Below are 10,496 nucleotides of genomic sequence, written 5' to 3'. Positions count from 1 at the left end.
ATGTGCCGTCGAGTCGGCCCCAACTCATAGCGACCCCTCCTTGGGTTTCCGAGGCAGTATCACTACGGAAGTAGGATTGCCCAACCTTTCTTCGAGGAGTGGCTGGTGGGTTTGAACCACCAGCTGTCTGGTTAGCAGGCAAGTGTCTTAGCCACTATGCTACCAGAGCTCCCATCAGTATGCATATTATGTCTAATTGGAGAAATCTCCCTCTACCTGATATTGTAAAACTAAAGGTGTGTAAGCTTGCCCTTAGGCCAGTATTGATTGGATATGCTAAATGGGAACCCATTTTTATTATTTATTTATAAAATTGCCCAAACCCACTCAGGTTGTTAACTTGAAACAATATAGGATACCTGGTGGACAGAAGAAAATTAGTGCTTTGATTAAAGACATGGTGAAGGTTGGAGTGTGGTGTAAGCAAATTCTCTGTATAACAGCCCTATATGGCCTGTGAGAAAGGCAGATGGCTCATGGAGACTGACAGTAGACTACTGAGGCCTGAATAAAGTAGTGCCACCAGTGGCTTCAGCTGTTCCAGATATGGTATAGGTGGTGCAGAAAATACAACAGGCCAAAGGAGACTGGTACTCAGTGACTGATCTTGCAAATGCCTTTTTCTCTGTACCAATCTCAGAAAAGAGTCAGTCACAGTTTGCTTTCACATGGGAAGGCTCTCAGTACACCTTCAGAATTTTGCCCTAGGGTTATTTGAATTCATCAGCTTACTGTCATGGCTTGATTAGGAGAGACTTGGACTTGGTACACATTTCAATTATGGTGATACATTACATTGATGACATTATGTTAATAACAAACACAGAAGAACAGGCTAGGGCAGATTTGAAAACAGTGGTGGCCCACATGACCAATAAAGGCTGGTTAATAAATCCAGCAAAAATCCAGGGCCCTGACCAAACAGTGAAATTCTTGGGAATAACGTGGGCAGGAGCCACCCATGACATTCCACAGGTAACCAAAAATAAGTTGCTGTCACTACCTACCCCCAAGACTAAGCAGGAAGCCCAACGTTTAATTGGTCTATTTGGATTTTGGAGAACACATATTCCACACCTGGGTATATTGCTGGCTCCTATCCATAAAGCCATTAGGAAGAAAAGAACATTTGAATGGAGGCCGGAGCAACAGCAGGCTATGTCTGAAATACAGAAAGCGGTCTCACTGTCCTTGCCTTTAGGTCCTTATGATCCACATTCAGACATGATCTTGGAGGTGTCTGCTACAAGTGCTTATGCAGACAGGAGCTTATGGCAAAAAACTAAGAATGCTGCCCTAAGACAATCACTGGGATTTTGGACTAGAAAGTTTCCAGGTGCTGCATCATGATACACACCATTTGAAAGGCAATTGCTTGCCTGCTATTGGGCATTGATTGAGACTGCTTCAATGACAGAAGGGCATAAAATTATTATGAGACCTGAAATACCTACAATGTCCTGGGTGATATCAGGGAAACACTCTAATAAGGAAGGTGGTGCCCCAAATAGTTCCATAATAAAATGGAAATGGTTTATTCAAGAACAAGCAACTAGAGGGATGCAAGAAGGCACCCATTATATCCATGAGCAGGTAGCCTCCTTCCCTATAGGTCCTATGCTGGAACGACCTGAGGAGCTGCCAGAACCCATTGCCACATGGACAGTGCCATATGAACAACTTTCTATGGATCAACAGAAGGCTGCTTGGTTCACAGATGGCAGCTCCAGGGTACATGGATAGAAACTGACATGGAAAGCTGCTGCATTAAGACCAACAAATGGAAAGACCCTTATTGAAGAAGTTAAAAACAGGTCAGCCCAATGGGCTGAACTGCATGCTGTCCTCTTAGCTGTCATGGAAGAATTGGGCAATGGTGAGAGCCCATATGTTTGGATTTTCACTGATTCATGGGCAGTTGCCAATGGCCTGGCTGTATGGTCAGGCAAATAGTAGATAGATAATTGGACTATTAAGGGGACCCTGTGTGGGGCAGGGACCCATGGAAAGCACTCCAGGAGTTCAGAGGATGCATTAGAGTAAGCCATGTTGATGCCCATCAGAAGAATCTCTTTTCTGGATCAGAAGGTGATTGGAACCAGCAAGTGGCCAATTGTGTTTATGAGATGAGTGGACATGGGGCTGCTGCAGCAATGCAGAGATGGGCTGAATCAAGGCACATCCATCTTGCACCCTCTGAGGCACAAAATGCCAATAAGGACTGCTCTGTCTGTCAGCAGGAAAGATAGAGGTTACAGAAGGCTATGGGGCAGATTCCTTGGGCAGAAGACCCTGCACACAGCTGGCAAGTTGATTTTATAGGACCAATGACACCAGTGACTCCAGGTGGCTATAAATGGGTCCTCACAGGAATAGATACTTATTCTGGACTGGGCTTTGCTTATCCTGTGACAGATGCAAATGCCAAAAACACCATTAAAGGATTGGAACAAAAGATACTGTACCAATTTGGGCCACCAAGTTATATTTCCTCAGACCAAGGAATGCACTTTACATCCCATAGGGTGCAGCAATGGGACAAAAAACATCATATTAAGTGGACATACCATGTTGCATACCATCCTCAAAGTAATGGCTTGATAGAGAACTGGAATGGGCAATTGAAACATTTGTTGTCTAAAACTGGGGGAGATAAAGGCCTAAAGGGCTGGCTCACATGTCTTCATGAATGTGTGCTCACACTCAACATGAGGCGGGTGAAGGGAGGATCACCACTCGACAGATTCCTACACTTTTCTGGGGGATCTGGTGAAGAAAGAGTGGGGGAGGATGCTGGTGCCACTGTACAGTTTTTCCCACATCACCTAACGTTGCTTTCTTCCTGCCAGAAGCTGTGGTCCCTGGACTTGGGATGCAGCTGTGGATGCCAGAGGCTGGGGTGATTCCTAAGCAAGAAACTGTGTCTATATCTCTGAACCTGTATGCCAGAATTCCCAAGGACTTTTTGGGATGGATTGTACCTTCTCCCCATCTGACCAAACTAGGGCTGACAGTGAATACTACCATCCTGCCCAGTGGTCGAGATAGCCCACTAGTTTTGTATCTGTGTAACCATACCCAGCATGAATGGGAGTGGACTGAGGGGGAAGCACTTGCTAGACTGATCTTGCTACCAGCAATATGGATAGGCACAACAGCTGAATTTGATGTCCCCTCCCAAGGTGGGAAAGTCTGGGTAACAATAAATGATGAATAGAAGGAAGGAGAAATAATAGCTGAAGGTAAAGGAATGAATAAATGAGTTATGCAGTGGGGGAAATCCAACATTATGCTGATACCTAAAGATAGACTCAGAACAAGGGAATAATATCATCTCAGTTAAATATTATCAGATACTATAAAGATGATAATGAGAAAAGCTTTTGGATCAGATGGACACATATAGCAGACCTGAATGGATGGTATCTGAATAATCTCACTCTTAGGATTCTTTGTCTTGCTGAAAGACTAATTGTTAATGACCTTGGGACCAGTACTATGATTGGGAGAGGCAAATTAATCTTTCAACTATGAAAGGGCTAATGGCTAGAAGAGCCAGGGGGTGCAATGCAGTGAATTGCTTGATGTGGCCCTTCTAGCCATTGTCCTCCATTTTGTGATGTTTTGTAAATCCCATTATCCATGCCTATTTGGGGTGGTGTGGTATTTAAGGTCAGGTAGCAACTTAGCTGGGCAGTTAGTAGTAGTCATGCCCTATAATGACTGGCAATCAACTCTATGATGGGATTTAGGTTATTTCTGTTGGGGCAACATAGGTGGAATGTACCTTGAGTCCTGCCTTGCTGGAGGGTAAAATTCAAATCACCACCCTTAGCTTCCTTGAGGGTATACCTATGAATCTCCTGGGAATATTTGCCCTCCTCTTGCTCCAATTTTGTGTCTTGGCTCATCCTCATCTCACCCCTGGATTTGGAACAGCAGCCAGCATCTGATCGGCTGATCGAGGTTCATGAAACCCCAAGAATTGGGAGGATTGTCCAGACCTACTCACTGACCTGGGACTCGCCAGCTTGCCAGCTTCCACCACTACTACGTGAGATGAACACTTGGGTGTCTATGAGTTCTGTGAGGCATTACAGCGAAATACAGAACTCTAAGACTGGGGAAATTACTGGGAGGAGGAGTTAATGTCTGAAATGATGGAGTGGTATGGTAGTTTGGACATTTGGGACATCTTTAGCCTCTGCCTCATGGGGTCCAGCCTTGTGCTGATCTTTCTGAGAGAAATTGTTCAAGCAACCATGGACTGCTAAAAGAACTAACAGATCTGTCCTGGAGGAAGGGCACCCAAAATGCTCCTTGGAAGTGAGAATGGCCAGACTTCGTCTCTTCTATTTCGGTCATGTTGTCAGAAGGGACCATTCTCTGGAGAAGGATATCATGCTTGGTAGAGTGAAGGGTCGGCAAAAGAAGGGGAGGCCTTCAATGAGATGGATTGACATGGTGGCTGTAATGATGGGCTCAAATATAGCAGGGATCATGTAGCTGGTGCAGGATCACGCAGTGTTTTGTTCTGCTGTGCATGGCGTCGCTATGACTCGGAAATGACTGGATGGCACCTATCTACAACAACAAATATGGAATACGAAGAGGAAAATTGGAAGGTTTATTCAGTCATTCTGATGGTCATTCCTATCAGGTTTTGATGACATCCTGCAAAACAAGAAATGAACATTAGTTCAATGCACACCCCATAGAAAAAACATCACTATTGTGAATCCTATAAAGAAGAAACAAAATAAAAGACAAGTTTGCCAATCTAAGGACTCCTTACTTTCTGAGTAAACAGTAGTGCTGTGAACCCAGTAAGCACTGGGCAAGTAGCATTGATAGGATAAGACGTAAGCATCAGTTAAACTGCATCTACACACAAACAGTAAAACCAACTTGCGCAGTGCAGGTATAAACATTATGGGTTGTCTCTGCTATGTGCCATCATCAATATGGTTCACTACTACTCTTTCTATTTTAAAGTGATCTGAATTGATTGTAGAGGCCAATAGAATCCAAAGGCATAGGCTGCATCTATTGTGAATGGTCCATTTTTCTCTAGCTGTGACCCTGAGTATCATTAACTAAACTTGACAGTCTTATCACTTCTTATACTATAGTTATTACTTGTATTTATTATTTTGAACGGAAGGTTAAAGAATAGTAATCAAAGAAAGAATGCTACTGAGGAAAGTAAAGTTGTATAAATTTTTAGTTCAAATTCCAGTGACTCCATAATGTAAAATTAGGCCACAAACTCAAAAGACGTTCATTTACAAATCTCAAGTAAATGAATAATCAGGATTAAAATACCTTGGTTTATTATTTTTTCCACACAATAAGCCTATGAGATACACTGTATATAACATCTGTACTATTGCTATCACGTCCATTTCACTGATAAGAATCTGAGGCACAGAGGGCTTAACAACTTGCTAAATTTATCCAACTCACCAGTTACAAAGCAAGAATTTGAACAAGCTAGCCTGACTTCTATGCCATGCTCTTCCTCCCCAAGCCTCTCCTGCTAGAAAGCATTTAATACAAATGAGTAGACATGATAATATGCAACATAAGAGACATGAGGCTAGAACTGAGGACTATACTTAGAGTAACCATATGTTGCCTCAAAAAAAAAAAAAAAAATCAAACATTTTCCTTTCTTTAAGAAAAAAAAAAAAAGGTTTCAGATATAAATGGCACTGTACTTCAAAAAAGCCTGGACTAGTTCCCAGTTCCAAACAGTACATTCATATTAGTCTAAACTAGGAATTTACCACTTATCTGTCAATTTGTCTTACTGTGGTGGCCTGCAAGTTGCTGTGATACTAGAAGCTAAGCCACTGATATTTCAAATACCAGCAAGGTATCTATGGTGGACAGATTTCAATGTAGATTCTAGACTAAGACAGAGGAGGAAGAAGAACATGGCCATGTTCACTTCTGAAAAAAATGGCCACGGAAAACCTTGTGGAAATCTGGGAAACATTGTCTAATTTAGTCATAGAAGATTAGCCATTAAAATTGGAAGGCACTTAAAATATGACTGGTTGAGGGCTGCCTCCACAAAGTAGAGTTGACCTTAATGGTGTGGACAGAGTAAAGCTTTCTGGAACTTCATTTGCTGATGTGGCACAACTCAAAATGAGAAGAAAATCTACGCACATCTGTTAAAAATTGGAATGTGGAATGTAAAACTATGAATCTGGGAAAACTGAAAGTTTTATAAAATGAAATGGAATGCCTAAAGATTAATATCTTAGGTATTATTGAGCTGGAATACACTAGCATTGACCATTTTGAATCAAACAATCTCTGGTCTACTATGCTAGGACAGACAAATTGAAGAGGAAGGGCTGCACTTTCAACATCAAAAAGAACATTTCAAGATCTATATTTATGTACAATGCTGTTGGTGATAACACAATATCCATACATCTACAAGGAAGACCAATTAATGCTACTATTATTCAAATATACTCACAAATCACTATAGCCAAAGGTGAAGAAATTAAAGATTTTTACCAACTTCTGTAGTCTGAAATTGACCAAACATGCTATAATAATATATTGATAGTTACCAGTGATTGGAATGACAAGTTGGAAACAGAAGAATCTGTCATTGGAAAACATGACCTTGGTGATAGAAATGACACAGGTGATTGCATGATAGAATTTTGCAACAGCAAAGATTTATTCATTCAAAAAGATATATCTTTTTTCTACAACATAAATGGTAGCTATACAGTTGGACCTTGGCAGATGGAATACACAGAAACCACATCAACTACATCTCTGGAAAGAGATTAAGGAGAAGCTCAATATATGTAGGAGAGTTCAAAAGGCAGTTTGAGAAGACTAAGTATTATAATGAAATGTGAGAAGACCTCGAGTTAGAAAATCGAAAGGAAGAACATGCTCTGCATTTCTCAAGCTGAATTAACTGAGGAAGAAAATTCAAGACTTGAGTAGCAATATTGAAGGATTAGAGGACAAAATATTGAACAATGAGGAAGCATCAAAAGAGGCTGGGAGGAATATACAAAATCACCATACCAAAAAGAATTGGTCGACTTTAAACTATTTCTGCAGGTAGCATATAATCAAGAACTGATTATATTGAAGGAAGAAGTCCAAGCTGCACTGATGAAATTGCAAATATCAGATTGACAGAATATCCCTTGAGATATTTCAACAAATGGATGAATAACTGAAGGCACTCACTCATTTATTACAAGAATTTGAAAGACAGCTAGCCAACCAATTGGAAGAGATCTATACATGTGCCCTTTCCAAAGAAAGGTGATGCAACACAATGTGGCAATTATCAAACAATATCACAGGCATGTAAACTTTGCTAATGATAATTCAAAAGTGGTTGCAATAGTATATTGACAGAGAACTGCCAGAAATTCAAGCTGGACTCAGAAGAGGACATGGAATGAGGGATATCATTGTTGATGGCAGATGGATCTTGGCTAAAAGCCAAAATACCAGAAAGATGTTTACCAGAGAGCAAAAAGAACACAAAGCCATTTCACTGTGGATCATAACAAATTAAGGATAATAGTGAAGAATGGGAATTCCAGAACACTTAGCGTTGCTAAAGGGACAGGGATGTGCCATCTTCTGACCTCTTAACCCCACTAGAGGAAGATAGAATCACCACAGAAGCCCAAGGTCTATTCCTGTGAGGCCAGACATGCTGCCTCCCTCCAGCCCTTTCATTAACACTGACACCAACTGTTCCTCCCTCAACAGCCACCACCTCTCTGCTGGATTCAACAATTTACTGCAGTGGCCACACAGAACTCACAGATTATGGGGTTCATTAGGGAAGCAACAGGGTACAATTCATGTTCAAGAAAACACTCAGTCTCTCTCAGTCCACTGTCTCTCAGCCAGCATTCTCTCTCAGTCTCTCACCCAGCAGTGTGTGTCTCTCAGTGTCTCTCTCAGCAAGTGCATGTCTCTCAGGAGTGCCTTTCTCTCAGCAGCATGTCTTGCTCAGCCAGCAGTCAGAGAGACTCCTTCTGCCTCTAGGAAGGCTCATTTTGAGCCTGACAGAGTGTGCAAACTAGCCAATACCAACATCAGAATTCTATACACCTGACAGAGAGAGAAGTTCCCAGAAAATTACTTTGTACTACTCCCAATAGAAATACCCCAGGGGGATAACTTTAACATAACAATCAGGAGCTACTCAGTTGTTGATGGCAAGTTCCGCCATAGATTTTACAAAGACTTATGACTAGAAAAGCCATACCAGGTAATTTACTACACTGCAAGTGTGCTCATGTGGAATCTGTACCTAGATCAAGAGACAGTCATTCAAATAGAACAAAGGGATAATGCAAGGTTTAAAATCAGAAAAGGTGTGCATCAGGTTGTATCCTTTCACCATACTTACTCAGTGTGTATGCTGAGCAAATAATCCAAAAACCTGGACTATAAGAAGACTGAAGGAAGACCCATTAAAAGCTGTGATAAGCATTTGACATAACTTTGCTTGGTGAAATTTAAGAAGACTTGGAGCACTTACTGATGAAGATCAAAGACTATAGCCTTCACTATAGACTACACCTCAACAGAAAGAACAAAAATCCTCACAACTGGACCAATAAATAACATCTAGATAAATGAAGAAATGATTGAGATTGTCAGGGATTTCACTCTACTTAGATCCATGATCAACCTTATGGAAGTAGTAGGCAAGAAATCAAATGATGTTATTACACTGGGCAAATCTGTTTCAAAAGACTCCTTTAAAGTGTTCAAAAGCAAAGATGTCACTTTGAGAACTAAGGTGCCTCTGACCCAAGCCATGATATTTTCTGTCATGTCATATGTGAATGCTAGACAATGAATAAGGAATACCAAAGAAGAGCTGATGTCTTTAAATTATGGTGTTGGAAAAGAATATGAAATGTACCATGGACTGCTGGAACAAACAGGTCTGTCTTGGAAGAAGCAACCCTAGAATGCTGCTAAGAAGCGAGAATGGCTGGACTTTGTCTCATGTACTTTGGTCATCTTGTCAAATGGGACTGATCCCTGGAAAAGGATATCATGCTTGGTAAGGAAGAGGGTCAGTTAAAAAGGAGATGACCCTCAATAAGAAAGATTGACACAGTGACTGCAACAATGGACTGAAGCATGGCAACTATTGTGGGGATGGAAAAGGGCTGGGCAGCATGTCATTCTGTTGTATATAGGATTGCTGTGAATCATATTCCACTGTACTACACCTAACAACAAGTGAATGGCAACTGGAAAGTAGTATAAAGGTACAGGCATACCTCAGAGAGATTGCAGGTTTGGTGCCAGACCATCGTAAAGAAGTGAATATTGCAATAAAGGAAGTAACGTGATTTTTTTTTGATTCCCCAATGCATATGAAAGGTATGTTTATGTTATATTATATTCTATTAAGTGTGCCATAGCATTATGAAAAAGTTCAAAACTTTGTGAGCATTACCAAAATATGACAGAGACATGAAATGAGCACATGCTGTTGGAAAAGTGGCACTGATAGACTTACTTGATGCAAAGTTGCCACAAACCTTCAATTTGTTAAAAAAAAAAAAAAAAATTGTGAAGTACAATAAAGTGAAACTCAATAGAGAAAAAGGTATGCCTGCAAAACAAACAAGTACTTTCCCTAAACAGCATAAACTAGTCACATTTTAAAGGTAAACATTCAGAGATGGCTTGCTTCTGTACACCTATACTATGTACATATACATATATATGTAATATGGAATAGAGTACAACAATCACTGTGCAGAGACAGGACAGATTTCTAGGGGAGAAGTCAAGAACAACAAAATTCATTATGTGAATGGATTTACTCCACTCCTAATAACCTCTAAGTCAATGTTTTCATGATAGTTTTTGGAGGAAAATAGAGATTCTATCTTAATGTCATAGAGCTTTCAGAAATTATACATTTCCTCTCTCTGTGTGGCAGACCCCCACCATAGACTCAGAGAATCTTATCTGTAATCAGCCCAGTATTGATGGTGATTTATTATACCTTTCAGATGTACAGAGCAGAGAATGCTTGAGGACCATTAAGCACTATCTTAAACTGAAATATGAGGTTCTTGTTCAAATTCAGTTCAAACCACTCTCAGGAAAGAAATGACCTGATCCTCAAGGTGTGAGCAATAATGTTGTTTATAAGTTATACTACTTGATAATGATCTGTGTGGAAGCCACATGAAAAGTAATAAAGAAAATGATTTTTTCATTATTTTAATTCAGATGTTTCCCCAAAGTGAATATTTCCTCTAATTCCATATAATATAGCAAGTGTTTCTATACATGATAACCTTGCTAACAGAAGTAGCAATGTCTCTTACTGACATGACTTCATAAGGCACTGCCCTGAGAAGTACTGAGATACTTATCTCCCAAAAAAATAATTTACATAAGGAATTAAGATTAAATGGGTAATTTATTACTTCCCATCCATTAGACGA

Source organism: Orycteropus afer, unplaced genomic scaffold (assembly GCF_000298275.1).
Source record: "Orycteropus afer afer isolate SDZICR_OR568_19922 unplaced genomic scaffold, OryAfe1.0 scaffold00022, whole genome shotgun sequence".
NCBI classification, from domain to species: domain Eukaryota; kingdom Metazoa; phylum Chordata; class Mammalia; order Tubulidentata; family Orycteropodidae; genus Orycteropus; species Orycteropus afer.
Note: the sequence above shows the minus strand (reverse complement) of the source record.